The sequence below is a fragment of the Populus trichocarpa genome, chromosome 14 (assembly GCF_000002775.5).
Source record: "Populus trichocarpa isolate Nisqually-1 chromosome 14, P.trichocarpa_v4.1, whole genome shotgun sequence".
Classification (NCBI taxonomy): Eukaryota; Viridiplantae; Streptophyta; class Magnoliopsida; order Malpighiales; family Salicaceae; genus Populus; species Populus trichocarpa.
This window is the reverse complement of record NC_037298.2, coordinates 17,690,634-17,699,324: the sequence shown is the minus strand read 5'-3', so window position 1 is coordinate 17,699,324 and position 8,691 is coordinate 17,690,634.

Below are 8,691 nucleotides of genomic sequence, written 5' to 3'. Positions count from 1 at the left end.
ACACTTGTTTTCGAGAAATAGGTATAAGAGTGATGGTTTTACCATCTTTTACAATAGTGAACCTATTTCGAAACCATCATGAATTGCCTTCCGATTGAATTGTCATGAATGCCCCAAAAAAAGTGACTAGCATGCGGGACTACATCACACATAACCTTATCAGAATACTTCCCAATAGTAAACACAATCACCACTTGTTTCGTAACCTTTACTTCACCACATTCATTCAAATGTTTTTTTAGTTAATAAAGTTAATTAAGTATTATATTTAATGTATAAAGGAAATTGATCTTTATTATTTTATTGTATTTATCATATTATATTTTTTTAATCCTACACTATATATATATAAGAATAAATTCCTTTCTAAAAAAGGAAAAAAGAAAAGGGATTTTGTAATGTTTTGTAGAATTATTGTAAATATTTGAGTATAATTAATTGAGATAAATATTGACATGGCGTATAATGTTTACCATCTAAACCAAGACTTGGAGAGAAATGGAGTTTATTGAAATGGAGGGCAGCCAACCCAATACAAACACTTCACTATTTTTCTTTTAAAAAATTTCCTAACTGTTTGTTAGTTTTTGTATTTTTATTTTTTTTAGCAATATACATAAATTTATTATTGAAGTATTCAAACAATACTATTGACATTTTAGAAACTTTTTGGTATTATTTTAATTTTCTATTTAAAAAAAAATTAAAAACATAAAACTTGTATATTTTCTTCTATTTTTTCAAAAATATATATAAAAAATGACAAATAGTTTAAATTTTTCAAAATCAAACAAAATGATTTTCAAATATTGTATAAATGATTATTGGTTTTGGTTTTTTTTCAATAAAAATTTCAAACAAATGTTTAATTTCTATTTTTAAAAATAGCAAATGATATCAAATATACTCTTAATTTTACAATGACTAGATATTGAAAATGCTCATTAAAACTTCCAAACTAATGGATCAATATATTTTATACATGATCTGTTTGTTTAAGAAACCCATGACTGAAAGGGTCAAAGGCAGGGTATTAACCCAACATACTTAGGTTTGACAGAATGCCAAATCCAGATAATATGGATCTGACTTGTTGTCGAACCCAACACCTTTCGGTTTAGCTACGCACTAAGACTAAGAGCATGTGAGTTTGACAAGATATCATACTCAATACTCTTGGGTTCAGCTACACCTTAAGCCCAAATGCATGTGGTTTGACAAGATGTTCAACCTAATGCCCTTAAGTTCAGCTACATACTGAGTCATGAGTCTGACAAGATGTTTAGACCTATCATGTTTGGATTTGAAATTGTTCCAAGACAAAAGATATAGAATTAATAGTCTTTATGAGCCCTATATTGGGTTACAAGGCTATTTTTATGATTCTAAGAATCTAGGATAGTCATTTCTCTACACCTTTAGGTGTATAAAACTCTTCAAAAAGCCTGTTATATTTAAATCAACATTAATGTTGTGTAAATGTTATTTTCATTAATATTAATGTTGTGTAAAAGAATATTCCTATCAATATTAATATTGATGTAAGGGTTGTTTCATTAGCATTAATGTTGTGCAAGAGATATTTCTTCTCGGCATAGTCTTTAAAATAAAATGACTATCCATCCCTTCAACAAAACAACAAAGTTTGAGGGCTATAAATATCATTTAAACCACTCAGGTAAAAGGTTCATAATTCTATTATCTTATCATATATTTTTAAAGCATTTATCATACAAAAAACTAAGAACAAACACTCTGGTTCCTATTATTTAATGGGCATTATTTAATTTATTATAATTTCTTATTAAAAAGTCACATACTTAATCATTGGAAGGTCCCTAAACACCACGATAAGGAACTATTTTATAGTAACTATGACTTCCACCACTAACTATCCGCTCTGCCAATTCTAAAAAAGAGAATATTGTCATGAATGTGTGATTACCAATTATCCAAACAACTTAAAAAACCTTATTCCTAAGCATATTGAGTTTTGGAACATCATTAATTGGCTTTGTTTGTTGGAAACTAATAAAAAAGCCATCAATTGTTCTTCATGGACTAGTTTTTGACATCTTTAATTGTTATTAATGGTAGACAATTAGGATACTCTTAGGGTGGGTTGTGTCACAAACCTCCTTATAGTAGCTGACATATCTACACCATCAGAGATACAACAAATCATCCACCAGGTACAAGCCCTTACTCAAACTGTGTTGGCAACCTAAAGACAACATCAAACCGTACCACCTGGTAAGTCTCGGCACAAGATGTAGCTTCTTCAGTTCTAGCTTCTCAATCACAAGTTGTCCCCTCGTTCAGGAGACAATTGTCTTATCCATAAAAGGCTAGACATAATGACATAGAGATATTTCCACTAGGATGATCCCCTAGCCCTACTAGAGGTCTCATCAACGTGAAACTTTCCCAATAAGTGGTCACTTTAAATGTGATCTCTCTGGTCACCACTGGAAAGAAATCAACTATCAATCTTGTCTTTCCATGCTAGAATCATCTAGCTCCCCAAAGCCTATCAGATAAAAGTTTATAAAAAGTACGACTAGTCAATACCTCTAGGGTAAGGCCTATAGTCTTCATAAGATAAAGAGATCTCATTTATCTAGATGAGTCCTACATACCTATATTTCTAAAAAGTATATCTCTATAAAGATGACCATAGACAATTATAATGGCTTGGTAGATCCATAAGAGAATGTCTAAAATGTATGTAGTGACCTTGAACTTGTCTACAACCTAGCTAGGGCATGGCATAACAACCTAGAGCCAGACTCTATCATAAGTTTCAATGATTTTTATGTGAGACTCGTGTAAAGGTTCAGCACCAGCATACTCGTCAAGAGGAGCTCTATTGAACTCTTTAGCATTACTCAATCAGGAAAATAATCCATTCGAGCATATTTGAAGAGGTTTAATGAAAACATGTTTTTGGTAAAAGAATTGATTGAGCTAGTAACCTTGGAGGCTTTGATAAGTAGAGTGAGAGAACATTTCTTTTAAAAGGACTTGTACACCCTGCCAGACAAAAGCCTGATGAAAATGAAACAAGTCATGAAAAATCACATATAGGTAAAGGAAGCCAGTATGTTATGACATATACCTCCTTGTTTTCGTCAAGAGGCTTAGGATGAAAAACCCTTCAAACATAATCATTCTCTCAATAGATTATGTTCAATATCCCTCTCATTTAAATTCCATTCTCATAGAAGTTTTCACAATTATCAAGGGGAAAGATTATGTTCAGTATCCATCTCTTATGGAGTCACCTCCACACACCCACACCTTCAAAGATTTTTGTCTATTTTATAAGGGTAAAAGGCATGATGTTGAAGATTGATTCACGTTGAGGAAAGAGATTAAAAGGCTGATAGCCTAGGGTTATTTGAAGTAGTTTGTCAAAGGGAATGCTCACATGAACCGGGATAGAGAATAGCCCAGTCAACCCACTCAAGCCCTGCTTGAAATCAATGTGATTCTTGAGGGAACCTCTATAAGAGGAGATACTTCCAGTAGAAAAAAAAAGTATAGGAAACAGGTTCTTACCATAGTTTGTCAACAAAGCTTATGGCACAAGCCCATTACTTTCACTTCAAAAGATGAAGAAGGGGTGACCTACCCCTATGAGGATGCTCTAGTCATTTCTACAATCCTGGCCACTCATAGGGTCCACAGGGTATTGATGGATGATGATAGCTCAATCAACATCCTTTCTAGATATATAATGTCCTAGATGGGGATAGATCCCTCAAGGATGACTCTCATGTTGACCCTTTTGATTAAAATTGAGGGGTTATGAGTGTCAATTAAGGGTGCCTTGGAGATCCTGGTCATAATTGGCACTTATCCTAAATGTCCCACCCTACAAAAAACCTTTATGGTGATAGACATGACTCTAGCTTACAACTTCATAATAGGAAGGCCTCTTTTGCACAAGATCAATGTAGTCATAAGTATGTATTATTTGGTCTTGAATTTCCTTACTCAGAGAGGGGTGGCCATTATGAAAGAAAATCAAGGTACTTCTAGGCACTGTGCCTTTACATGTTTGAAGGGCAAGAAAACTTTGGTTTTGGAGTAGCAAAGGTCTTTAAAGGAAAGGGTGAAAGTCAAAACCAAGGCCACAAAGTAGTTGAAAGAAGTATCTTTAAGGAAAGAGAAAGGGATAATCACCAAGATAGGCTCTACCTTGAAGCCACCTCAATAGAAACTACTATAAATTTTATTTTCGCACATAAGATTGATTTTGCTTTCAACTTGGACATAGCTACTCATAGACTTCAATTTAACCCAACATACCTTCTTGTCTGACAGAAGAAAAGAAATTTTATGAGGGGAAAGACAACTTGCAATAACTATAAAAGTGGATAAACTACTGATTATTGGGTTTATTCATGATGTCATATGTTTGGATTGGCTAGCTAATGTGGTTATGGTGGAGAAAAATGCTAAAAAGTGAAGAATATATATGGACTTCATCAACTTAAACAAGGCATATCCATATGATAGTTTTCATCTCTCAAAGATTGACAAGTTGGTGGATTCCACAATTGGTTTTAAGTTCTTGAGCTCCTTGGATGCTAATTCAGGATATCATCAAATCCCTATGCATCTAGAAGATGAGAAGAAGACTTATTTCATCACAGGAGGAATCTTTTGCTACCGTGCAATGCCTTTTCGCCTAAAAATACAGGGGCCACCTACTAGCAGATAGTAAAAAGCGTAACTTTTGAACAACATCTGAGAGGCCTGAAAGAGGTTTTTTCCATTCTGAGTAGTTGTTAGATGAAGATGAATCTGGCCAGGTGTGTATTCTCCATCAGAGGAGGAAAACTTCTATGTTTCCTAGTAAGTAATAAGGGAATAAAACCCAACCCTAAGAAGATTCAAGCAATCCTGGATATAACTCCTCCTCAAAAGATCAAAGATGTTCAGCTTCTTATTGGGACGTTGTTCACCCTGAACATATTCAAATCCAGGTAAAAGGAATGCAACCTACCTTTCTTTAAAACTTTGAAGAATATTACAAGCTTTGAGTGGATACTAAAATGCCAAAAAGCTTTTGAGGAGCTCAAAGAATCTCTCACCCCCAAGATTTTGTCACAACCAAGGGAAAATAAGAGCATGCTCCTCTACCTCGGGGTTTCTAATCAAGCAATTAGTTTAGGATGTTCAAAGAGGAAAAGGGTGTATAAACTCCCTATCTACTACTCTAGTGGAATCCTTCATAATGCTGAGACCAGAAACTTGAAAGTGGAAATGGTGGCTTTAGCCTTGGTGAGTGCCTTTAGAAAACTAAAATCATATTTCCAAGCTCATCAAATTATAGTACTAACATATCAACATCTATAACAAAGCCTCTATAAGCCAGACATGTTTGGATTGCTGCTAAAATAGGTGATTGAGTTAGGAGAATATGGACTTTTATGCCAACCAAAACTAGCTATTAAAGGACAAGTCTTGACAGACTTCATAGTCAAATGCTCTTTTAAAAATAATGACCAGGATAAGCCTGTGCTAGCAACTGAATAGTGGAACTGAAGTAGTGTTTGTGATTCCTCATCGGCAAGTCTTTAGGTATGGTATTCAATTTGAGTTTTTAGCCACCAATAATGTATCAGGGTATGAAGCTCTCTTGGCGGGTTTGGGCCTAGTAAAAGCCTTGAAAGCTTTTCCTCTCCATGTCCATAGTGATTCCCAGTTGATAGGAGGATAATATCAATGTATATTTAAAACCAGAAACCCTAGTTTGATGAAGTATCTACAGAAAGTCCAAGCACATCTCTCTGGGAAAGATGAGGGTAAGGAAATTATAATCAATCATATTCCAAGAGAAAAGAATATTATGGCAGATCTTTTATCCAAATAGGTGAGCACCAATTTGGTTAAGCTCTCTTTGGAAGTATGGATTGAAATCCTGGAGAAACCAAGTATATAAAAAAAGGCCAATGAACATCTCAGTTGACGCAAAGGATGATTAGAGAACTCCTATCAAAGATTATCTACACACAAAGAAATTTCCCCTAGATAGAAATGAGGTCATCCATCTAACTGGATAAGTAGCAGGGTATTGTTTGGTTGATGGGATCTTTTAGAAATAATCTGGCCTAGCTTTTTTGTTGAAGTGTTTGTCTCCAACAAAGAGCACTTATATTGTGCTATAAATTAACAAGGGAAAATGTGTCTACACACTGTCTCTAGAGCTCTTACCATTCAAGTCACAAAAACAAGATTTTATTAGTCAACAATTCTCAACGATATTACCAATTTGGTGAAACAGTGTGATCATTGTAAAAAAATTACATTTTTTCCTAGACAACCCTCTACAAAGTTGACCATCATATCTTTCTCATTTTCTTTCCCTTAAAGGGGGGTGGACATATTGGGTTTTTTCCTCAAGGCTGCACGGAACACAATTCATTTTAGTGGTTATAGACTACTTCATCAAATGGGTTGAGGCATAAACTTTAGCATATATGACCACCTAGAAGGTCATTTCCTGTTTGTGGAAGAACATCATTAACATATTTGAGATTCCAAAGATCTTGATCACTGATAATAGGATACAATTCGACAATCGCAAGATGAATGAACAATGTTATAGGTTTTATATTGACCATCGATTCTCTTCAGTGTCTCATTTTCAGAAAAATGACCAAAATGAACTAACCAACCGAGTCCTTCTCAATGGACTCAACATGAAAATAACAAGCGCTAAATCAGAATGGGCAGAGCTACTAAATAAGATTTTATAGACCTACAAGTTCACTTAGAAGGCATCTATCGAGAAAACTTCTTTTCTCCTCACCTATAAAACCGAGGCTATGATCTCAGCTGAGATTGGATGCCCGAGTCATTGAGTAGTCCATTACACATCAGAAGACAATCAACAAGGCCTCAAGACCAATCTAGATCTCCTAGAAGAAGCTCACTTGACAGCAACAATCAGAAATGAAGTTTATCGACATAGAACTACCTGGTATCATAATGCTAGAGTCAATAATAAAAAATTCAAACTTGGAGACTTGGTGCTAAAAATGTTAGAGGCTATTAGTAATAGAGAAAGAAAAGGCAAACTGGCCCTAAAATGGGATGGTCCTTTCAAAGTCATTAAGGTGGTGAAGACAAACATTTACCATCTACAAGATATCTCACGCCTAACACTTTGATCATTTAAAATTATACCATAGTTAATGAAGTGCAAGTTATTAATATGAACTTATTTATTCAAAATGACTTTTCATTTTCTTTAGGTGATGCCTAAAAGCTCCTCAACAACTCTTTATGGAAAGGATTGAATTGGGCAACAACCCCACAACCTTTCAAGGATGGGATGAGCTCAATCTTTTTTATGTGATTGCACAATTTACCTTGAAAGGGACTGGAATGGTCTCCCTAGTGTGATTACACACTTTCCAATTATGAGATTGACAAGGCCTCAACAACGAGGATGAACATGATCTCCTTAGGGAAACAACCCCATAACCTTCCAAGGATGAGATGAACTCAATCTCTATAATGCGATTGCACAGTTTACTTTGGAAGGGGTCAACTTCATCTCCCTAGTGGGATTGCATAATTTACCTTGGAAAGGATTGACATGGTACTCCTAGTGCGATTGCACACTTTCTAAGGATAAGATTGATAAGGCCTGAGTAACGAGGATTGATATGATCCTAGGGGCGTCTAGACAATATGTTAAAAATTCATTCAAACGAATAAAGATATACTTATAACTCATATTTCTTTTTGGTTCTAAGTAGGGGGGAAATCCTACCAAGGTTAGAAGGTTCAAATCTTGTCAAAACTCAAATAGAATTTTTTTTCAATTATAGGCGTAAGACCCATACAACCTATCTAGAGGTTTTCCTCCTAAATATTTCTCCAATTATAGGTGTTGGACCCATACCAACTTTTAAAGATTCTTTTAAGTATGATTTTTACTATAAGTGTTGAACCCACACAGCATATGAATGTGTGATCTCCATGTGACAACAACCTTATAACTCTCTAAAAGGTTGGACTTCATCTTCAAAGTGCAATAACACCAATCTCCATGTAATCCTAAGGGCATCTCGACAATACATTAAGAATTCATTTAGATGAATAAAGATATACCTATAACTCATATTTTTTTTTCAATTCTAGGCAAGGGGCAAATCCTACTAAGGTTAAAAGGTTCAAATCTTGCCAAAATTCAAATAGAATTTTTTTTCAATTATAGGTGTTGACCTATACAACCTATCTAGAGGTTTTCCTCCTAAATATTTCTCTAATTATAGACGTTGGATCAATACAAACTTTCAAAGATTATTTTAAGTATGATTTTTACTATAAGTGTTAAACTCACACAACATAAGAATGAAATATAAAAACATTTATAAAAAAACATTACATAAGAATAAATCTTATAGGACCAATGTTGTTTACATAACTAAGGCTTAGACATTTAGGCTATGCTCTTCAGCTACATATTCCTCATGTTGGGCAACTACAACCCTAACAAGGAACATATTTGTAAAATCAAGCACCGAGACTAAATGAAAGGCAACATTAAAGTCCACATGTATTCCTCTTGATTGATTAAAGAAGTACAAATTAGACATGGCTAGGAAGATCTTATCCCCAACCATCTTAGACAAAATTGCAAACCCTTTACAAAAAAACTCCTAGAAC